The 24,654-nt window shown below is 41.9% G+C and overlaps 1 protein-coding gene and 1 long non-coding RNA gene across 4 annotated transcripts in view; both read right to left on the bottom strand.

Annotated features, from left to right (window-relative positions):
• Window positions 1–16,159, bottom strand: part of LOC119257535 (uncharacterized) — a 76,594-nt gene extending 60,435 nt beyond the window's left edge. For 2 of the 3 annotated variants that reach the window (XR_008550974.1, XR_005128050.2), the window contains exons 1-2: window positions 16,064–16,126; window positions 9,448–9,571 (exon numbers count right to left, since the gene is read on the bottom strand). This is a non-coding gene — a long non-coding RNA (uncharacterized LOC119257535). The other variant, XR_008550973.1, reaches the window with a different exon arrangement.
• Window positions 1–24,654, bottom strand: part of LOC129145429 (uncharacterized) — a 467,971-nt gene that overhangs the window by 371,818 nt on the left and 71,499 nt on the right. The window lies entirely within an intron of this gene.

Below are 24,654 nucleotides of genomic sequence, written 5' to 3'. Positions count from 1 at the left end.
ACTGACATCTGGTTTATATGATGAGACTCAGAGAGAAAAAGAGTTGAGAATGATTTGGAACCAGCCTTGCATAAGCCCATTTCATAAAAGATTTTTCTTTGATGCCTCTGGTTCTCTCTTTCCATCTGTGAACATCCCCTGCAACAATTTCACCCAATAAGGTGTCCCAGCCACCTCTTAAAACCATTGCTTGAAAGGTAAAAGGACATTTGGTAATAAAATCAATATTGATCATGTAAAGTTAGTGATATAATAGTGGGGCAATGACATAATAGTGGGGCAATTCCGCATCCCCAAAAAAAAAAAAACCTCATAAGGCACATACCTATAAGCACACGCATGTGCACCCCCACACATGTACGTGGGGGGTAACCATACACATACATGTGTGCATCGATGTCTGTGTGTACATGTAGAGAACAAAAAGAAATGACAAAAGAAAGTGATTCTCCCCTGAATAGCAAATCTGGTCCTGAAAGAACAAGCCCATTTTTTTAACGCATGGGATTTTCGTGCCATCCTAAGTTTCATAGACTTTTGCTACCAGATAACAAAAAGAGCAACACTCTGGTGACATCTGACTGTAGCTTGATCATCATTTGTTTGTATTTCCATGGAACAATTCGGAGTGATGGGGTTAGAAGCAGTGCTCCAAAGCACCCTGCCTTCCCCACATGCCCACCTGTTTTAAGCGTACTCACCTTTACCTCAGGGGCACTCCACGGGACTGGCTCTGATTCCCCAGTCTCACACCATGTTTGGGAAGCAACACACAGAGAAATAACATGGGCAGCCAAGACTAGACAACTGGGAAGAGGCAGGGAGTTCCAGGCCCCAGTGAAGTTTGTTGGGTAGATGTGGTTTTGGAGGGGGTAGCCAAGGGCTATATGCCTACCCAGGAAATGCTTGGAAAATAAAGCAAGTTTGTTTCTGATTTGGAGAGAGGCAGAGAGAGAGCAAGGGCCTTAAATAGGACAAAGCTCCGATTCCATGCCAGATGAACACAACAAAGGACACAGAGTAGTGAGGTTACCCATTTTGGGGGAGGTGAAGCTCCATTCTTTCCTTTTACAGTTACATTGGGCAGGACTTTTTCACTTGCTAATATCAAAAATCCCTCGCAAACTGGTTTTAGCAAACAAAGTGTCTGCGCCAGCTTATGGAACTGAAAAGGTCCGGCTTTATCAAGTCCACTGTACAAAATCAATCTCAATGACCCTTCCCCCCAGTCACTCCCCACTCTCCCATCCTTGACCTTGCTTTACTCTTGGGGGACATTCTCCAGGAACTCTTCATGTGAAAGCAGAGATGGCTGGGCCTAGATTCAGCATCCCTGCCCCAAACCTCCAGCAGAAGTCTTTAATATCCTTCTGTAGTACTGGCCTCAGTCATGTGACTAGACAAAAACAAATGACCCCTGTCTCCAGGGGCCTGCTCTATTCTCACTGGCCTGGAACCAAGGGCCAGGGGCAGCTGTCAGGAGTTGTGGAGCATCTAGATTGGACCATTCTTGCAGGTGCACAAGAGAACTGCCCTGGCTTCCCTGAGCTGCTAGACTCCTGAGTGAGAAACAAAGATCTCTGCTCCACGGAGCACAGCAGGTAGCAGGTGCTCACTATTCTCACTGGTTTCCTTTGCACCCCAAACCCCACAGAGAAAAATCGAGTGGCCCAAGAAGAGGCAGCAGCCACCACTGATCTGCATCACAGCCAAGGTCCCTGCATTTAAGGAACAAGGGGCTGCAGACATCCCCGCCCTGCACCCGATGGGATCATTTTCTTTATTATTCTGCTCAATAAACAAACCTCCCCACTGCCCAGAGGGAGATCCCACCTCTTCCTTCCAAGATGATACTGTTGCAGAAGTGCCAGAGCCCCTGGAACTACCCTGTTTTCCAATAAGCCCCAGTCTACACCTAACGACAGTGTGCTGGGCTGGCTCTCTGCAGAGGGAAAGCTTGAGGATACAGAGAGTAAACCCCTGGGTGGCACAAGGATGTACTGCCTGCCTTATTTTGGGGATTATCTGACTCCAGGTATATGAAGTCTCTTCCCCAACTCAGTTTTACCTGTTATGAATCCCTAGCACTGCTTTTTGCACCAGGGTGAATTATGTCAATGCCAAGTTCAGACAGTTCTTTCCATCTGGCAACATGCTTCCCAGAAACCTACTTCTGTGGGAAAACAAAAGAACTCAAGTTTCTGGAAGTGAAAAGATATCAAGATAGAACCATCTTTCTTCATGGACCTTGCACACCTGCCTCTAACGCCCCAGCCATGTTAGCCTGACCCTGGAGAGCGCCTGGATTCATCGCTTTGCCCTGCATGGTATCTTGTTCCTCTCTGAAGCTTCAAGTCACACAACAGAATAAGAGGACTGAGATTCAATAGGCAGGCTGGGAGGTGGGAGCAGTGCCCAAGTAGAGGACTACATGGCAGACTGGGGTCCAGAGCTTGCTGTGTCATGTAACCCCTGGGAGCCTAGCTCTTTGGGAACTCTAAGGAAGGCTCTGGGCAGAGGGTCCACGCAAGAAACCTAGAAAAAGAAAATTGTCCAGAAAAGATACAAGCAAGTGATAGGACCCAAGGAGGAGTAAATTTCCCAGGAAAAAAAAATTGGGTGATGGTAAAAAATAAAGGGTAACCCCCAAAGGGAAGACATCTGAAATTCCACAGAACTATCTCTAAAAGTATCCTGTTATTTTTGAGGCAAAACTATGCTTCTTTAAACCTTGACTTTATTGTGGATAAAGAACAGTACAATTCAAAGGTATTCAGATGAGTCACAGACATGGTTTTATTAACTTCAGAATCAGATTGCCTGGCGAAGGAGTTTTAAGGGAGACACATGTTTTGCACTGATCTAACCAAGCAAAGTGAGTGGGATGTGGAAGGCACCAGGCAATTCTGAGTTCTTCAGCAAAACTTTCAAAACCAAACCCAGGTATGTTCAGTGACAGATAAGCCAGTGCACATAGCTGTATGCAAACGCCAGATGACAACCATTCTTTTCCCCATTGTTTTTTCCACAACCCCGAGAATCCATCCATCCACTCACTGAGCGAGTTTCTCGAGTGACTTGCATGAGTGCAGCATGGCTACGGATTAGAGATTCATCAGGGACAAAAACATATGGCTCCTTCCCCTAGGGAGTTTCCTCCAAGAGGAAAAACAGTTATTCACAAAGTAAAAACACAAATGAATATTGCAAAATAGTGTGCTAAAGACTTCAAAGGGGAAAAAGCCTGCCAGAGGAACAGCAGGAACAGTCTCTGTGGGAGTGGCCAGATGCAGAGGAGGTCCTGAGCGGAGGGAGGTCCTGACAGGTGAGGGAGGTAGGGATGAGGCCGGCCAGGCAGGAAAGCTCGACCTTGTGGGCTCAGGAGCCAGAATACATGGGGCCTCCTAGGCCAGGCAGGGGCTTGGGGAGACATTGAGAGGGGAGAGATGCCAGATGACTTAGTTCTCAGCAGATGACGTTAACTTCTGTATGAATTTGGTCGCCAAGAAAGGAGGTAAGGACACCATTCGGGGCACAGATTCTCAATGTGAGGTCCCAGGACCAATATTGTCAGCATCACCTGGGAACTTAAAAATTTCAGATTCTCTCTGCCCCCTCCCTCTAGACCTATTGAATCAGGAGCTCTGCAGTGGGGCTTGCGGGTGATGCTGACATACCTCCACATCTGCAAGAACTAGTTTAGGAGGTTACCATGCAGTGGGGGCGAGAAACTACGGGGCTTGGAAAGCAGGATGGAGACAATAAACATGAAATCCACAGATGCATGAACAAGTCGTATTAATAGGTGTCCCTTACAGATTTGGCAGAGGTGAGTAAATGTAGCATTGCTTGAAGCCATCAGAAGAAAAGGAGTTGAATAAGTCAGCAAGTTTTCTGTATAAGTGGCAGCACATCTGCTGTCTTCCAGAAACTCTGAGCACTCGCTGGAGGCCTCCTCCCCTCAGGGCCTTCAACATTTTCAGTTCCTTAAAGAGTTGTTGCATCTAAGAGCTAACACTTGAAACATAATGATATTCAATTCCATTCAACACTTCTATGCAGAGTGAGATGATGAGCAACAGAGGCCTACGAGAACTTCAAGAAGTCTTTGTACATAGCTCCAACTGCGAAGGTCTATTCTAGAAGCCAGCAGCTGCTCTATGGACTCTGACATAAAAAGCAGAGTGGACAAGTGCAGGAGCGAACTGTCCACTGGCCCTTAGACTGACTGCCACCTTCTGCTGGTGTAACTTCTTTCTCAGTTCCCTCAAATACTCCTTTCCCCAACACACACACACACACACACACACACAAACGCACACACACACCCCTCTCACCCCAGTGAAGAAAGAAGAACAGGAATAACATATCAAATAGCACTCCTCGATGGCTGAAATGAGAAACATATCAATTAACTCCCTCTCAAGGATAAGAACCTCCAATTTTATGGAAATGGTTTCTTCTCTAGTTTTTCTATAAGGGAATCCAACAGCTGCTTAGGAGACAGGACAGTTTTCTCAATTCAAGTGCCCAAATGCAGAATTTAAGACTTGTGGCAGGGCATGAGTGACCATCTGGTCCCCCTCCCCCTTTAACACAGGACATCATGGTTTGCTGGATGTCACAGGAGCCCCAACAGATAGGAAAAAAGTTTGCATCAACATCATTATTCAATGACATTCAATGAAATAGCACATGGTGGAACATTCCAGCCTCATCATACAGTAGCCTGACCAGGTAACTCCAGGCCCAGCATATTCAGGAGAGTCCAATCTGTTCCCTTAGCCACAGTTCTGTCTCAGCACCAGACTTGCTTGCCTGCTGTGCAGATAATCATTAGACGGATTAGAAACACTTCTGAACGCTGAAGAGTGACAGCGGAACCAGAGAGGCCTCTTCCTTGGCAACATCAACTAGGTGATCCAAATTGCCCTAGTGAAGCAACATCTCCAGTCAAACAGAGTTGGGGCGGGGGGAAGCCAAACATCAAGGAAGCAGCAGCCCTTCCAATGAGATCTTCATACACAACCAAGCCCAACCTTAACAAGTATATCAGCCAAAGTTCTTCTTTTTTTTCAATCTCTGCAAAATAAATAACAGCTGAATGGAGTGGGAGTTTTGATAGGGACAAATGATTTCTATGATTCGGTTCCCCAAAGTTTATTTGTTCTGGTCATTTTCTCTCATTTGTTCTTAATAGATCAATATCTGCCTTCAGTTACTCCCCCACAATTTAGTGATCTGAAAGAGAATGAGTTTCTGCAGCAAAATCGTGACTCATTGGGGCGGGGTGGGGTTGGGGCATCCACATCGGATGTGAGTTTGGGGGAAACCTTCCTATTAGTATTGATGTCAACATGTTGTCAGAATTTAAGATCAAATATTTACAGAGGGGAAATATAATTACTTTTTAATTAAGGAAGCTTAGACATGAATAAAATAACAGAGAGGAAAAAAAATATGCTTTCTATTAAGTCTTAAAACAGTGTATGACAGAAAGCTCTCTTTCTCCAAAGACTGAAAGCTTATAACCACTCAACTAAGTCATTCTGGACATTGTGTTGACCTACATGGGCTAGGCAATGGCTCAGAGGGGTTGGAGGCTCTTGCTTTCTGGGGAATTTCTTTAATAGACATGTTTAGATGCCTGCTTTACCCAGAGAGGCCGAGAAAGACCCAGAACTAAAGAGATTGAAGAAAAAGAGTTAGGAAAAAAAAAGAGAGAGAGAGACACACTGAAAAGCAGGAGATGTTCAGAGAGCAGGATACATACACGCACACGTGCACACACACACACACACACACACACAGGAACGGCAGCTTCAGTGCTCTTGACTGGCATACCTCTACCTGCAGCTACTACCTTCTCCATTTTCTGTCCTTGGAATTCTTGCAATCTATTTGGATCCTTAAAGCCAAGCCTTGCACAACCAATACATATTGAGGAGAATAATTCTTCTTTCTGATTACTTTGGGGGCACAGATTTCAACTTGTTTTCAGACAATATGACTATACTAAGCAATATTATAAATGACCATAATTCGGTTCACAAGCATTAAACTCACAAAACGAGCATGGTCAGATGACTCACTTCCTTAAATCTACTGATGTCTCTCTTTTGCTCTAAGAACATCAGTTTCTCCAAACTGCTTTACTTAGTCCTGCAGGATCTGACATCTGTTGACCTTCTCAGCCCTGGCCCTGCCCCCTAAACCCCATCATGTCCCATACAGTAGACAGAGCCATGGACATTTCTCAGTTACCCAAATCACCAGGCTCCTTTCTCTTCCTAAGTCTCTACATAAAACTTCCACCCACTCCACAAGATCCCATAGAACATGATCCCATGGTTTACTTGTTGATCCAATCCCTGGTCATCAGTATCTACAAAAATATTTCCCTAAAACCCCTCTTCAAGTCTGAGTTAGCTACCTTTCACATACATCCCTATAGGAGAGTATGTCTGTTGCAATCACAGCATGTCTGGCAATATTGCAATTGTCTCCTAATGGAGGACTGTTTGAATCATTCATGATCTCTATTATATATTCAACCTCAACACTGATCAGCATTTAAAGAGTGTAAAGTAGGCTACACCAGTCTTTGTTTTCTTTGAACTTACCAAAAAGGAATTCTCATGAAGAGTTATCAGATACTGAATTGCACACTCCCAGCATTCCTATGAAGTTCCACACCAAGCAATATTCAAAGGTCACGAGCACAGCTGCAGCTCACTACCACATATGGGATTTTAAGAGATAGAACAGCCCAGAACCAATGTGGTTGCTTGGCCATGGGAAGGGGGTGGTAGGGATATTACCTTCAATTTGCAACACACTGTACAGAGAATTAGACTATTTGACTGAGGTTGAAATCCACAGGAAACAGATTCTGAGACTCTGAGATTCATGTGCAAGAGGTTTATTGGGGGTGCTCTTGGGATCAACCTGGAGGGAAGGAAGCAGGATTTGGCAAAGGAAGGAGCTGATCTGCAATACATTCTCAACCAAGGACTTTGCATCCCTTAGGGAGCTTGGGGGCTTGGGAATCCCTATGGAGTCTGTCCTGACTTGAGATAAGGGAGCTAGGCATTTGTGCTCCTGAAGAAAAGTCTTTGGACACTGTCTGCCCCTTACCTCTTGGGGGCGATCATGACAGGACCTTGCAAAGTGACTCCATTAAGCAGTAAGCAATTAGGAAAGAGAATGAGAGCTGGGAGCTGTCAATGCCACAGTGTCTCCAGCCAGAAGGGGCTTGTAGGATGCATATCACATCGCCCACCTGTCTATTTCAGAAGTGTGGGAAAGAAGTCTGAATTCTTCCCTTACTTCCTTTGTCAGAACTCCTGGGCCCAGGGTGCTTATCAATTACAGCTTTCCTTCAACCGATTGACAATACAAGAAGACAGATTATTTTCTAACCTTCTTATAGAAATGTAGCTAAAGATGGGCCTCTCCGGTGGCACAGCAGGTTGAGCGCAGCACTGTGAAGCTGTCCACAGCTTCTGCAGCACCGGTTCAATTCCCAGCCAGCCAGGAAGATTCCCACATGGCGAGGCAGACCTCTCCTGTCTTGCCTGCTGCTCCCCTCAGCAGTGTACTTCGGTCCTTCCTCCTGTTCTGCTCCCTACTCTGTCTCTTGTGAATTCTCTCACCGTCCCGCACCTCTGGCCTATACCCCAGTGTTTGTATAAATAAATAAATATTTTTAAAAAAAGAAAGAAAGAAAGAAATGGAGCTAAAGAGCTAGCAAATATTTTTCAAATGAAAAGCCAGCTCCATCAAGAATCCTTTCATAATACAGATGTGCAGCTTTGGACAGGGAGGAGTTATGAAAACACAGAAAAGTTTAATGGACCTTAATTCAGGACAATAAACAATAGCTATATTTTATGTATCTCACTGGCTTCCCAGTGAGAAAAGAACTGAATCAGAATGACTCTGGATGAATCATGAAATCCCAGGTCTTAAAGGGAATTTTCCTCAGGACCTGGGATAACAGATAGATAAATTGGATGCATATTTGTTTTATTGAATTAAATGAAACCATATGCAAAATGATGGCGTAATTTATTATGAAACAGTGCAAGTTTTAGTTCTAGAATATGCTAAATCAGTTCTACAGGTAAATCAATAAAGATGTTCTAAGATTTGGAGATGAAATAGTAGATAAAGGAGATGACAGAAAAGGAAAAGGGGTTTTCCCTGGGGTCTTGGGTGAGAGAAGGGAGGTAGGGGCAATCAAGTGCGGTTCACTACTGCATCCTGACTCTGTCTGAGCTCGGGAAGAGAGGTGAGGGGTCTCTAAGAGGTGTTGACAGATGTGGACCCCAAGAAGGCAGAAATCAATAATTCTGAGTCATCAAACCAGAAAGGAATTGAACAGTTAACAGATGGCGAAGCATACCCAGAAAAACAAATAAACAAAAAACCTTGTTGTATGTACAGTATCTACAAAATAAATAAATAAACTGCACAACCTATTTCCTGCAACTGTTGAGAAAGGAGATCCCGGAATTAACTTGCTATCCACTGAAAATGTGTGAACTCTCACTAATACTGTCCTTATTTATTGTGCTGTTGTAAGTTACTTTAGTGAGTATAAAATTTAAAAACTTTCATAAACTCATTTGGGACGTTTATTGCCTATGCTTATTTCAAATAAAATGTCCTAGGATGTGAATTCTCCTATGAGAATTTTGAATATCTAATTTCTGTGGTTAGGTAGAAGCTCCTGAATGTATGTACATATATTTTATTCATTGATATATATGCACTTAATTGCAGCTTATGGAATATTTGTCTACAAAGTCAAGGAATGTGACAATGACTGTGAACTACCAGGACTGGAGGATAGTAAGTCCGAGCTCTTTCATTTACTAGCCTTGAGATCTTGCAAAACTCCCTTAATCACAGTAAGTCACAGTTTTCTTATCTCTTAAATAACACAGGAATGAATATAAAACAGGTCCTGTCCATCTTGCAAGGATTTTTGATTCAAATGAGATTTTTTAAGTGAAAGTAGCTTATAAATTTTAAGATGCAATTCATGCATAAGGAATTATTATGACATGTGTAGAGAGTATAGAAGTCAATTATAGAAAGAGCACAGAAACCATCCAGTAAAATTGGTGAGAAAAATATTTTAGATATAAGTTCATTTACATTTGATCATTTTTCACCCTGGTAATAAAAGTAGCTACAACATGGAACATAATAATAAATGTAGTGCTTGCTATGCTCTAGATAGCATCACCATAGCTGTTTGGTTTTAAAAAAAAAAAAAAGTCAATACTAACGAGCACACTTAATATGGGCCGGCCCTATTCTAAGGGTTTTTTACACATTAACTTATTTAATTGCATTACAAGCATAGCTGGAAGGCACTATTGTTAAACCCACTTTATAGAAGAGCAGTCTGAGGCTCAGAGAAGCTAAGAAACTTACCCAAGATGACAGACGTAGTAAGTAGCAGAGCCAAGAGCTGCATCCAAGTGGCCTGCCTTCTCATCCAACACAGCAATACACCAAAGTGTCAGAGACTATCAACATCAACCTTGAAAAGTTATAACTACGGATAGGGGATAGGAAGAGAAGGTCAGGAGCAAAGTAGATATTTAAAGGTTACTGTCTTACTGTGTTTACCCTTTTCTCAGTGGATAAAACTATATGATTACAAAGAAACCCCTAACCCACAGCAAATGGTCCAACACCAGGAATTTAGTTCTTATAAAGAGATAGATTTGTTCTTGGTTTTTCTGCTGCCTCATCTCAAAACAATCCAACCCATTTTCAATCCTTAATTACCAGCAATCCATTTTGAAGCCATGTAGGTGGACACTTTGGGCATGCCTCTGGTCTGTTCCCAGAACATCTATGGCAACCACCCAAGAAAAGAGAGATATCTTGTAGCCTGGACTATCTCCTGTTTTTCAGAAGAAAGGTGGAATGCACCACTGAGACACAATGCTGGGTGAGAAGACTGTGTAATAAAGACTCTCATTCTCCAGCAGGTCTAAGGATGCCACCAGCCCAGTCTATGCAGGCAGAGCAAGGCCAGTGTACTTTGAGCTCACAGGGCCACATGGAAGAAGAATCATTTTGAACTTTCTGGCATCTGTCCAGATAGCTTTACTCTGTCCACAAATAGGAGCACTTCTCTGTGCCAGGCGCTCTGTCTAATCCCCAGGACACAGAATAAACATGGTGCTGTTCCTGCTCTGAGGGGTTAAGAACATAGCAGGACAAGACAGGCATATAATTAACCATCTGTGATGATATAAAAGAGGTGGGAAGAATGGGTAGTAGGAACTCAGAGGAAGGAGAGAATGGAAGGAATGCATACTCAGGAATTATTTTTTAGTGAAATGGATGGATTTGGGGTGCAATCAGGTTAGATAAAAAGAAAGATCAATGAGTCCAAGACTTCTAGCTCTCAGGCCAGCTTAGACCAACCAAGATAAAGAAAGACTAGTTCTAAGAGGATGTTTCTGAGTTCATGTGTTCAAAGGTTTAATGAGAGTTTAAAACTACTGTAAACACCATCTATTGGCCACAGTGGAAGTTGACATACTTTCCACTGGCATTACGCTTTAGCTAAATGAACTTTTGGAAGAGTCTTCAAAGTAGAAGACTGTATATGATGCTATCCTTAACAAGAAGGGAGGAAAGGATAGTGGTTAAAAGCACATGAGCTCTGAAGTCAGACTGCCTTGGGGATAAAGTACATGACCTTGGTCAAATCTCTTATCTTTTTTTTTTAAAGATTTATTTATTTACACAAGAACTGGGGTACAGGCCAGATGTGTGGGAGAGTGAGAGAATTCATCAGAGACAGAGCAGGGAACAGAACAGGCAGACTGACTGCTGGGGGGAGCAGCGGGCAAGACAGGAGAGGTCTGCTGCACCATGTAGGTTGCTCCAAGGCCAGTCGGGATCGAACCAGCACTGCAGAGGCTGCAGACAGCTTCACAGCACTGCGTTCAACCACCTGCACCACCAGGAAGGCCCCAAATCTCTTATCTTGTCTAAGACTTATCCAAGTGTAAAATGAAAATAAAATAGTGACAATTATTATAGAATTGTTTTGAAGATTAGAATATATGCTGCTGCATAAACAAGAATTCTAATACATTTTTAGTGGGCATAAACATAAGCACCATTTTGGGAAATTGTTTGTCAATATCTATTAGTGTTGAATGTACATAAACCCTAAGATGCAACAGTTATACTCTTAGGATAAATCTACCCAAACAGAAGTGTGTGCATATGGCTCTAAATGACATACATGAGAATTTCATATTGTTCTTCTTATAATAATAAAAAACTGAAAATAATACTAATTTCCAGAAACAGGACATTAATACATAGATGTGGTCTATCTATACAATGAAACACTATCCAGTGATAAACCCAAACAATCAAGAATTATAGCCAAAAAGATGAATGAATCTCACAAACATAATATCAAGGAACAAAGCCAAACACCTAACAGTACATAGTTTATGACTCCATTGGAAGAGAATACAGAAATAGACTGAAAATGTGAACATCTGAAAAGATGGTCAACATCCTAAGTCATTACAAAATTGCAAATTAAAACAATAATGAGATACCAATACATATGCAGTAGAATGAATAAAACCCAGGAAATGGTAATATCAATAGCTGTTGACAGTGCAGAGAACTGAACACTCATTTATTGCCAGTGGAAATACAAAGTGGTACAGTCATTTTGGAAGAAATTTTGTCAATTTCTTACAAAGTCAGACATATTTCTGGTCTCTCAATGGTATTCCATTGGTCTGTATGTCTATTTTCATCCCAATACCATGCTGTTTTGATTACTGTTGCTTTGAAGTACAGTTTGAAGTCTGGGAGCACAGTCATCACAATTGCTTTGGCTATTTTTCTCTTTTGTGGTTCCATATAAATTTCAGAATATTTTCTCTATTTCTTTGAAGAATACCATTCCAACTTGTATAGGGGTGGCATGAATTCTGTACATTACTTTGGGTAAGAAGATCATTTTAACCATGTTAATTCTTCTGACCCATTACCATGGAATATCATTCCAATTTTGGTGTTTTCTTCTAATTTGTTTAATAAAGGCTTATTGATTTTGTTATGTAAGTCACGCACCTACTTTGTTAAATTTATTCCAAGGTTTTTAATCCCTTCTTATGTCACTATAAAAGGGATTGTTTTCTTGATTTCTTTCTCTTCTAGTTCATTATTTGCATATAGTAACACAACAGAACAATGGAATACACAAAACTAAACTGAAACACACCCTAGAAATCTAACTGCAGAGTTGCTACTACCAGAGAGGAATGGTGGCAGGTGGGAAGCAAAGAGGAGAGGGGACCTATAGGACTATAATGGCAGATTATGGGTGTCTTGGTGATGGGCATGGAGTAGTAACATACTTCTGAATATATAAAGTTACTTATTATAAAAATACTTCTGTAGAGGTATCTATACCCCTAAATCATATATTTAGTGTTTTAAGCCAATGCTACCTGAATAATAATACAATATTCAAAAAAGTTAAACATGCCTTAATAATTAATTCAGAGCCTCCCTGGTAGTGCAGGGGTTAAAAACAGCGCTATCAAGGTATTGCCAGCCACTGTAGCACAAGTTCGATCTCTGGCCAGGGAGCTCACCCACATGGTGTAGCAGACCCCTCCTGTCTCACCCACTGCTCTCCTCAGCAGTGTATTTCAGTAGATCTGCCGGTTCTGCTCCCCACCCTGTCTCTGGTGAATCCTCACACACCCCCCCCCGCACCTCTGGCTAACACCCCAGTTCTTGTGTGCATAAGTAAATAAATCTTTTTAAAAAAATAATAATTCAGCAATTTGACTTCTAGGTATTTACCTAAAATATTTGAAAAATTATGTCCACTAAAAACTTGCCCTCAAATGTTTCTGTAATGGCTTTGTTCAGAATTGGTAAAAACTAGAAACAGCCAAGATGTTGATCTATCGATGGATGAATAAACAAATCATGGCACATTCATATAACATGTTATTCAGCAATAAACTGAAAGAAGCTATCAAGCTCCAGAAAGACTTAGATAAATCTCAAAATGATAATGCTAATGATAAAAAAACAACCTGAAGAGGCTACATTCTTGAAAAATCAAAAGTATAGCAACAATGAAACGATCAATGGTTGCCAGGGGGTTGGGAAGGAGGAAAAGCACAGAGGAATTTTTATGGTGCTACAGCTATTCTCTATGATAATGTAATGCTAGAGACATGTCACTATGCATTTGTCAAAACCCATGAAACCTTACAACACAAAAATGTGCCCTTAATATATAGAAATTTTTAACAAATCATTTAGGAAGTTGTGAGGTCCCAGGACGGGATGCTAAAATTGACAAAATAATCTGACTGTATTACAAATGCATGAAACAGTGTCACTGAGATGGGGAAAAAGTGCTAAGCTCCATAACATTGGAAATGAGTGCAGCCTGCAGGACTAAAGGCTGTAGGCTCTGTACATAACCATTGTACTTAGTTGATAAAGATTTTCCCCATGGGTACAGATTAACAATTTTAATAATGCTATAAGTATAGCAACAACGATAGGTGTATAGTGGCATTGACTAGTTAAGAAAATAAATGGTAGGTAGCAGGAACCTGATTTCTCGCCGTTGGCTGGTAGGTCACTGACAAGCAAGGGGAGAAGGCAACAATGACCTATGTGATCATGGATTACAGTTGGCAACACCAATGTGAACACATGTTCAGTTAATACAGATACACATGGTTACACATAGAAATAGTTGTAGAGATCTGTATATACACAACTTAGAATACATGTATGTGTGTCCTTGCTCTGTCAGCTAAGGGAGCCTGGAAAAAATGATACCCAGTAAGAGAGCAAACCTAGTACCTGGATATTGCATTCTAATCTTATTCTCCAATAAAAGGAACCAGGGCTCCTGCAGAAATAGCTGACTGTGGAAGGGGTAAGAGAGATGTCAGGCGAGCATGGAGAACTTTGTAGTGCTAGAAAAAGGCAATGAAGGAAGGAAGGGAGGTGAGGAGGGATGGAGGGAAGGAGGAATTTAAAATACACACATCGGCCTCCCTGGGGGCACAAGGGGTTAAGCACCACACTAGGAAGCAATCCGCAGCCTCTGCAGCATGAATTCGATCACCGGCCAGCCAGGGAGCAACACATATGGCGAAGCAGACCTCTCCTGTCTCACCCGCTGCTCCCCTCAGCAGTGTATTTCGTCAGTCTGCCTGTTCTGTTCCCCACTCTGTCTCTGGTGAATCCTCTCACCCCCCACCACATCTCCAGCTTGTATCCCAGCTCCTGTATGCATAAATAAATAAATCTTTTTTTAAAATAGAATAAAATACACACATGAACTCACACACAATAAAGGGAGTATGTCAAAGGGAATAGGAGCCAACTAAAAGAGCTCCAAATGGGCCAAAGCTGGGACAATTCCAACAATAAAATAAAACATCATGGGATTATAACTGAAGTACAAAATAAGTAACCGGGAGCCCGTATTGATATAACTAATGACTCCATAATAGGAAGACATTGGAGAGAGTGGATACATGTGTGCAAAATAATTTGTGTAAATATTCTGCCCTCCAGCAGGTGGAGTGTAACTCCCTAGTCATTGCGTGTGGGCTGCATAGGCTGAGTAAGGGTAGAGCAAGGACAAGGGGGGAAGAATAACTTTGCAGTGGAGAGAAATCTGACAAAACCACCTCCACTGAATGGTCAAAGTCAGTCAATAACTAAAAGTCATTCTATACACTCTTGATATGATATGATGAAAGTGGGACTTTATGTGAGTGATTGTCCTTCCAAAACCCACAATCCCAATCTAATCGTGAAGAAAACATATAGAAATCCCAAGTGAGGAACACTGTAAAAAACACCTGACCAGTATTCCTCAAAACTAACAAGGTGATCAAGAATCAGTCTCAGGGCCTTCCTGGTAGCGCAAGGGGTTAAGCACAGCACTGTGAAGCTGTCCGCAGAAACTGCAGCATGAGTTTGATCCCCAGCTGGCCAGGGAGAAACTCACATGGTGTGGCAGACTTCTCCTGTCTGCTCCCCTCAGCAGTGTATTTCAATCAATCCACGTATTCTGCTCCCCACTCCATCTCTGGTGGATCGTCTCACCCTCTGCAATTCTGGCCTGTACCCCAGTTCTTGTATGCATAAATAAATATTTTAAAAGTTAAAAAATATCCATCTCAGAACCTCTCAGATGGAGCCCAAGAAAACATGATCAATAAATGTACTGTGCTGTTTAGATGAAATCCTAGGACAGAAAAAGGACATTTGATAAGAACTGAGAATATGTGAATGAAGTATAGCTCAGTTAATTTTTCAATGATACCCCACTTTTAAAGCTCTCAGCATACAGCCTGGTTTATAATAAGTGTATTATATTAGGTGTTTACAGTCGCTATTACAACCACAGACATGAAGAAAAGAGGAAGAATTAAGTTGAGGAGACATTTGGGAGGACAGTTTGGGGGTTCTAAAATCTACTGCCACTTCAGCTGGAGACATCAGCTTAAGAGATGTCACTGAGGACAGGACAAAACATGAATGTCCAGGACAACTTCTAAGCACCAAACCTGAGAAACATACATGTAAGAGACAAATAAGAAATATGCAGGGAAAGCTTTACTGGGAGATGAGAAGTAGAATAGGATCATGGTTCAAAAACAAAAGGAAAAAAAGTCTCCTGTGATGGGTATTGTCAAAAGTTATTAAAACATTAAAAGCATTCAGCTACCTAATGCTGGGACAGATAAAAGCTCCATAAAGTGCCATAGGCCCTAAGCTCAACTAGCACAGGTTTAGAAGAATGGAGCTTGCAGGAGCAAAGACAGAAAGAAATGAACCACTGGGGCAAAGGGAAATAGGTGATGGCAATGTTGATTAAAAATATTTAAAATGGGAGTATTCAGTTAAAATTTTGAAAGAGCAACGGAAAGATACAGGAAAGACAGGACAACTGAGTAATATCTACGAGGGAGCAGAGAGGAAATGACTCCGTTTTCACCTGAAGCAGTTAGCCTTGAAGAGGAAGGTAACCCTGCTTCCTCGAAGAGGCAAGATAAGCAAGGATAAGTACTCACGCAAGCTGCTGCTACAGCTGGTGATGATGACAATGATGATGGTGATGATGGTGACAGTGACAGTGATGATGATGGTGATGGTGATGATAGTGATGGTGATGATGATGGTGATGGTGATGATGGTGATGATGATGGTGACAGTGACAGTGATGATGATGGTGATGATGATGGTGATGGTGAAGATAGTGATGGTAATGATGATGGTGATGGTGATGGTGATGATGATGATGATGATGATGGTGATGATAGTGATGGTGATGATGATGGTGATGATGATGGTGATGGTGATGATAGTGATGATGATGGTGATGGTGATGACAGTGATGGTGATGATGATGGTGATGGTGATGATGATGGTGATAATGATAATGATAACTGCAGCTAATATTTATTGAGCTGTTCCTATATGCATGATATTGAATGCCTCACTCAAAGCAAAACCCCGGGGGGGAACACACTATGTGCTTTCACTCTACAGATGAAGAAACAGGGTTCTAGAACTCACCCAAACTGGTAAGTCAGATTTTCACTGCTCCTCCCAACACTAAATCTTTCAGACCTCCACCCCACTTAGCAGCAGCATGGCTGGGAGTCCTTGCAGCACGCAAATGGGTATGGGAAGTCAGGGAGGTCTGCTCTTCCTCTAATATGTGTGGAGCCTTGGGTTGCTCATGGTGGTCTCTGAAACTCAGTCTCTCATCTGTGGAGTGAAAAACTAGATTTAGGTGCATCATTTCTCATTGTTTCTACCACCAACACTCTTGATTACTTTTAAAGACCCAGAAAGGCAGGGGAAGAGAATACTACTTAGCTATAAAATCTTTTATAGTTTTTAAAGTGAAGAATGTGGCTCATTCAATTCACAGGTCAGGAAACTTTTTCTGTGAGAGGCCAGAAAGTAAATACTGTAGATTTTCCAGGCCAAATAGCATCTACTCTACTATCATAGCAGTGAAAGCACTCACAGACAATATATAAATGAATGCATAAATGGGACTGTGTTTCAATAAAACTTTATTTACAGAAACAGCCTGAATTGGGCTTTTGGGCCGCAGTGTGCCAGGTCCTACAGCTTTGGAGCTGTGACCATTAACACTATTTCTCTTCTGTAACACACAGGACGGTCTTATGAAAGTCAGTTAAACCTGCCTCAATTCAGAAAGCTGGAGATCATAGAAAACAAGGGTATTTACCTTACCATGACATTAGGAGGTAAAGCTAATAAAAGTGATAATAAAACACTGAAAACAGATTTAAAGATATCATATGGACGATCCAGACCAGCTGTTCTTTGTTTTCAGTGAATGTTAAATAAGCAAAAAGGGGATTAAATTGCACCAGGAGTTATTTAAGTTAAGAAAGGAAAAGCAAAGGGAAATGATTGGCTATGAAATACCATATTGCGCTCTAGAGTGAAGTGGAGGATTTGACTTCTCTGGGGTCTAGAAGAACTGAATAAATAATGATGTGTTAACAATCACCAGAAATAAGTCCAAACATGATGTCATGGGAAGAAAGTAGACTTGAAGTCCTCTTTCCTAAGCCTATTAAATTCAGAAGGTCCTTAACAGCAAACAGTGAAACAGCATGGACACATGTTGGTTGCATCCAAAGAATTCATTCAACCCTTTTAAAATTCCCAGTATATGTGTCAGACTCTGTGATACTGGGAGTGTGAATTCCACCCTCATTTCCAGGGCTGAGTGTGTGATCTAGGCTGAACCACTCAGCTAGATAGATCAGAATGAATCCCAGCCCCTTTCTAAGGAACAAGGGCTTGTTGCCTGATCTGGACAGGAGACATGGTTGTGCTGTCGTTACTTGCTACCATGTGGGAAGCCAGACTCAGAACTGTGCCAAAGTCCAGGAGAGGGGCCCAAGACAATCACATCAGAGTTCTAATGCCATGGCAGCGTCTGCATCCGACATTACTTGAAACCTGCCCTGCCTTTGATCTCCGAATAGTTCATGATGGAAATATCCCTCTTTTTCTCTTAGCTAGTCTGAGTTGGTTTTGTTGTTACTCTCAAAAGAACACATGCTAGGGCCTCCCTAGTGGCGCAAGGGGTTAAGACACAACTTATGAAGCTATCCATAGCCACTGCAGCCCCATTTTGATCCCCAGCCAGGGAGCTACCCACATGGGCAGCAGACTTCTCCTGACTCGTCTGCTGCTCCCCTCAGCAGTATATTTCAGTTGATCTGCCTGTTCTGTCCCCCATTCTGTCTCTGGTGAATCCTCTCACCCCCCACACCTCTGGCCTGTACCCCAGTTCTTGTGTGCATAAATAAATCTCTAAAAAAAAAAAAGAACACATGCTAGCCGATAACTCTTCTCTCCCTGACTTGTAGCTATAGCATGCTTTGAGCAAGGAGATAAAATGGATATTTTATATAGTCCTAATACCTTTATTTACTTTGAAAATAATTTCTCAAAATAAATTGTTTTGACAGCCCAATAATCAAACTATCACCTTGTCGTCACCATGATACCCACCTGTGCAGAAACTAGTTTCTTCCACGGTGTCTAAAAGCAAAAAGACAGACTGGCTTGAAGCTCCCTGCCTTTTTAATCTGATCAGATATAAATGATCATAGTCAAAGCTGTGTCCTCAAGAGAGAATTCCTTCTTGCAAATCAGTTTTGTCTTGCCTCTAAACTCGCACCTCAGATGGCCTCTGAGAGAAAGCCACAGAAAAGAAGGCATGAACACACTATTTCTAGCCCCCAGAGAAGCCATCCAAGGGCAAGAAACAAGACATTAGGAATTTATGTCTCAGGGCACCAGAAAAGAGATTTCTGATTTATTCAAGAATGAGCGGAAGGAGCTAGAAAATGCTGGGTTATGTTTCATTCATTCTCTTCACTCTATTTTTAGTTTCCTCCAGGAACTAAAGTACCACAGGACATTTTTAGTGTTCAGCACATTGGATGCTTTACATGAACATAAAAACGAGAGCAGGACAACCTATTGGCCATTGTAACATTTCTCCCTTGCTAGCCAGCAGCAAAACAAAGATAATGTATTAAGCAGTCTCTCCAATCCATTCATCTTCTCAAGATATGCTGAATTCTTAGCCTGGAAAGAGGCATGATGGTGAACATCCATCTTTTAAATGTCATTGAAACAAGGCTACTACTTCAAACACAAAGTCATCTTTTTTCCTTCACTATTACCAAGTAAAACTTTTCCAAATGGCATGCCTTCCTGAAAACTCAAATATAGATAGAACAGGCCCACTCCAAAAATATGCATTTCTCTACGTGCCCAGAATATAAAGGGACTCAAGGAGGCCAAATGGAAAGCAACCAGAAAAGCCAATGAAAAGCAGACACAGGGAGCTCAAAGGCATTGCATGAATCTTACTTCTTATTTATGTTTCTGATGAGCTTTCTTGGGATTCTATGCCTGGGAGAGAACGTAACACATTAGAAGGGGAGGGCAAACAGGCTCAAAGCATGAAAATGTGCCTGGGGAACAATCTCAGGAGGTGTCTAACACTCTGGCTGCAGTTTCTGCTTCTACTTGTCCTGAACTATTTATCTCCCTTCACATCATGCTAACTTTTCCTTCATCTCATTCAAGGGTAAGCTCTTCCACAATGGCACTATACTCTGGTGTCTATAGGGTTTGAAACACCATTAGCATAATTCTTTTATAGTTGTTTCCTTTCTATGGGAACAAAGGAGAGTAATGTTATAAACATAAATCTAGGCAAAGAAGGCAAAAGACAATGGTGCCCTGTTATATAAGATATCTGCACACTTGCTTTGAGAAAGAAGAAATAGTATTTGCAAACACCCTTCTGGAAATCCCTTTATATAGAAATCCTACCTGCTTTTATATAGATTCAATGCAAATTCTATTAAGGTTTCAATGGAATTCTTCAAAAAAATAGATCAAAGACTATTGAGAATTATATGAAACCAAGAAGACCCTAATTAGACAAATAGCCAAAGCATCTTGACAAAAAAAGAAGAGAAATGGAGGTATCATGCTCCCAGGCTACAAACTATACTATAATGTTACTTTTATCAAAACAGCATGGAATTGCAATAAAAATAGATACATAGACCAACAGAATAGGACTGAAAATCCAGAAATAAATCCACATTTATATGGACAGTTACTTTATGACAAAAGAACCAATAGCATACGATGGAGAAAGCAAAGTCTCTTCTACAATTGGTGATGCAAAAACAGCATTTCAAGAAAGCTGAAATAAGTTGAAGGGTTACTCAACATTTTGTGAGTTTTACCCTGGACAGTGAGTAAAGTACCATGTGTTCATAATCCTGAAATTTCTGTTCACACTGCAATTAATAGAATCAAAGAGTGGTATAGTTCGGAAAGTAGAGGGACCCTAAATTAGCTTACTCCTTAGGCTAACACTCTGATTAATGATGTCTCTAACTTCAGCCCTGATAATGACCATGTGATCTTCTAAACTATTCAGTGGTCCAGAGAATAAATCATGCTCATCCAGCAAAATCTGTTTTTTTTGGAAACTCTGTAATTAACCAAAATTAACTATTAGCAGTTATCCATATCATTGGAAAACAAAAAAGAATTACAGTTAATGAAAATGGAGATAGTGATAATCATAAACTTAGATTTTATGAGACTTAGCTGGTGACTTAAAGCACCATTTGATCTTAAAATTTCAAATAAAGTAACATTATAACACAGTTAAGCACCACCAAGCAAACTGTGGTGGTATTACTGACCATTTGAGGCCAGGTAGCCTTCTGTTACAGCTGGAGAGATGCATCTGCATGACCATGGGTATTCAAGTTCTCAACTAGGGAGGAGAGATGTAACTTGTGGACAGGTTATGGAGTGGGGCCAAGCTGAATATTAAACATGGATATGGGGCCTCCCTGGTGGCCTAGGGATTAAATCTCAGCACTATCACCACCATGGCCTGAGTTTGATCCCCAGCCAGGGAGTTAACCCACATATGGTACAGCAGACCTCTCCTGCCTTGCCCACTGCTCCCCTCAGGGGTGTATTTCAATAGATCTGCCTGTTCTGCTCCCCACTCTGTCTCTGGGGAATCCTCTCACCAGAGGATCCCCCCATATCTCTGGCCTACACCCCAGTTCTTCTAGGCAATAAATAAAATAAATAAAAATTTAGAAATAAAATAAACTAGGATATGAATAGGATTATTTGTGGGGTTCACCTCCTATATAGCAGAGAAAAGTGGGGCAGGATTTTCCACTACTATGAAAAGCACAGTAAGCAATAAGAGAAACTAAAAATTCTAGATGGGGAATCACGATTATTGACACATCTGCAACACATTCAAAACAGATCAGATTCCAATAAGATTTGACCCAAACGTCAAACATCAAGGCTGTGAGATGAGAAAAGAACAATGCATCTTTATCGCTGCCAGTCACCCATGCCTATCACCCTCTCTCCTCAAAGAGCTGGGAGAGGAGCCATGTAGTTGTCAAGCCCAGTGAATTCTTCTCTGAATTAAAAACTTTAGGTTAATAAAATAATGAACTCAGACTTCACATATACATATGTGTGAACTCACTCACTATAATCTGTATTGATCATATTCAATGCCTTTTCCTTGGTCCTTGTTTTTTGTGGACACACAAATTTGCTCAACATTTCCCCTATATTCCTCCCATATAAATCTCTGTCTGCATATCTGCCATTTTAATAGCTTTCTATGCTTTTCTTTTAGATTTATTTATTTATGCATATAAGAACTGGGCCCCTCAGCGGGTGAGACAGGAGAGGTCTGCTGTGCCATGTCGGTAGCTGGCCAGGGATGTAACTTGTGCTGCAGTGGCTGCAGATAGCTTCATAGTGCTGTGTCTTAACCCCTTGTGCCACCAGGAAGGCCCCAATAACTTTCTATTCTTTTTTTTTAAATTTTTTTTAATAGAGGCAATGTTTTATTTATTTATTCATTTGTTTGTTTGTTTGTTTTTGTTTATACAAGCACTGGGTACAGTCAGAAGCACGGGAGGGTGAGAGAATCCACCAGAGCCAGAGCGGGGAGCAGAGCAGGCAGAAGGACCGAAGTACACTGCTGAGGGGAGCAGCGGGCGGCAGGAGAGGTCTGCGTGCCATGTGGGACCCTCCTCTGGTGGCCGGGGAGTAGCCGGGTATCGAACCGGTGCTGCAGAGGCCGCGGGCAGCTTCGCAACCCAGCGCTCAACCGCTGCGCCACCACCGGGAGGCCCCTAACTTTCTATTCTTAAAGAGACAAGAGAGGGCCTCCCGGTGGCGCAGCGGTTGAGCGCTGGGTTGCGAAGCTGCCCACAGCCTCTACAGCGCCAGTTCGATCCCCGGCTGCTCCCCGGCCACCAGAGGAGGGTCCCACATGGCGCGCAGACCCTCTCCTGCCGCGCTGCTCCCCTCAGCAGTGTACTTCGGTCCTCTGCCTGCTCTGCTCCCCCTCTGGCTCTGGTGAATTCTCTCACCCTCCCACGCTTCTGACTATACCCAGTGCTTGTATAAATAAATAAATAAATCTTTAAAAAAAAAAAAAAAAAAAAGAGACAAGAGAGACACACATGGCAACAGTCCTATAGACACACACTCATATTTACACACAGATATATCCTTTCTCTTTGCAAGAAATGGAGCAACTTCTAAAGATAGGCTGCATCTCTCTTCATCCCCACAAAGAAACGAAGTGTCAATGCTGGTTTCTTTACTTGTGTTGATGAAAGATAAAATGCAAGTATGGGCTTTTGCCACCACCACTCTATTAGAATCTCCAAGGGAACCCTCTAAACACTGTTTAGTCCCTAGATCCCAGACCTAGAGAGTATGATGTAAATTGGTCAGGTGGAAAAAGTATTAATTTTGGAGGCAGATGGACTTGTCTTTGAGTCCCTTCTCCATGCATCTGAGTTATATAGTCTTGGTAAATTATGTAAGCTCTCTGCCTGTCTTCTCTGTACAGAGTACTGAGGGGATCAGTGATAATCTATGCAAAGTCCCCAGCCTTCTCCTAGCACACAGCACACCTCCAAAGTGGCAACTTGTTATTAACACTCCTAAAAGAGAAGGCCATGCAGCCTTCAAGGATACTAATGTTTGAATGCCATGCTGTTTGATAACTATAAGCACCAAAATGTGTACAGTATCTGAATATGACTGTAGCATGCTAAAAAGGTAACAAATTTTAATGCTAAGCAATGATGTATTCTGACTCATTATGCATTTCTTTTTTATTAAATGTCTCCATCTAATTTAACATAAATATATCAACCAACTGGGTTATTACATGACCAATATTTTCAAGCACAAACAGAGTGTAATGGAAAGCTCCTTAATGTTTATTTACAACTAGAGCATTACTTGTGTGTAAATGAAGCCTGAAATTAGTGATCTGTTGTAAATACCGATGTTTCTTGTTTTTGTTTTTCTAAGTTACAGATGAAATTATGCTGTATACAAATCTGAGCAGATATAAGCTGGATGCTTTACCAAGATGCTATTTAAGGTTTCATGGTCCGATGGCCCCAAGTAGCATCTCATTTGTGCAGTGTCTTGCTACCAAGTGCACCAATAAAATGTATAGCTGCAAAAATCAATGCAAACAGAAATAAAAACACATAAAGGGCCTCCCCAGTGGCGCAGCGGTTGAGCTCTGGGTTGTGAAGCTGCCCGCAGCCTCCGCAGCTCTGGTTCGATCCCCGGCTGCTCCCCGGCCACCGGAGGAGGGTCCCGCATGGCGCGCAGACCTCTCCTGCCGCCCGCTGCTCCCCTCAGCAGTGTGCTTTGGTCCTTCTGCCTGCTCTGCTCCCCGCTCTGGCTCTGGTGAATTCTCTCACCCTCCTGTGCTTCTGACTGTACCCAGTGCTTGTATAAATAAATAAATAAATCTAAAAAAACACACACACACACATACAAATTGGGGCAGGGGAGCCTTATATCAGTACATTAACCTGAATTAGAAACTTTAGAAGCTTTTTCTCTAAAGGCAGCCCACAATGCTACAAACACCTCTCGCTCTCGTTGAAGAATTCCAAAGGAAAAGATGCAAAAGGATGTGGGGGAGACTTCCTCAGACATATCATGGGCTCCATCTTCTACAGGATGACATCTTCTTCTTTTTTTTCAAGGAAAAGTTCCAGCCCTGTTGCTAAAAATGAAAGTGAAGAATTCATGAGACTAGAAGGTCTTGCTGGAACATGGAGTCTGAGCTCTCAGACTCATGGAGAGGAAGCAAAGGAGAGTGAGTGCAATTATTCTCATTCTCCATCTTCATGGTCCTGGTCTTGGCGGGAATAAAAGAGGTATGGTACTGGACAGTGCTTGGAGGCCCCACCCCAAACGTTTCAAATTACTATTCTGAACGTTCATTAGCCATCAACACTGTGTTCTGTTGAACGCAGTCTTTGGTAGGTATCAATCAAAAGCACAATTTCTCACAAGTGAACAGGGGGAAGAAGCCCCAACTCTGGCATCCTTGTTCCCGTTGATTCTTTTCTCTAAGAAAATATTGTTTTAATTGCTGTTTGTTCTCATAATGGA

The sequence above is a fragment of the Talpa occidentalis genome, unplaced genomic scaffold, assembly GCF_014898055.3.
Source record: "Talpa occidentalis isolate TD23 unplaced genomic scaffold, MPIMG_talOcc4v2.1 talOcc4.10, whole genome shotgun sequence".
Taxonomy (NCBI): domain Eukaryota; kingdom Metazoa; phylum Chordata; class Mammalia; order Eulipotyphla; family Talpidae; genus Talpa; species Talpa occidentalis.
Note: the sequence above shows the minus strand (reverse complement) of the source record. Positions and strands in the feature narration are given on the sequence as shown.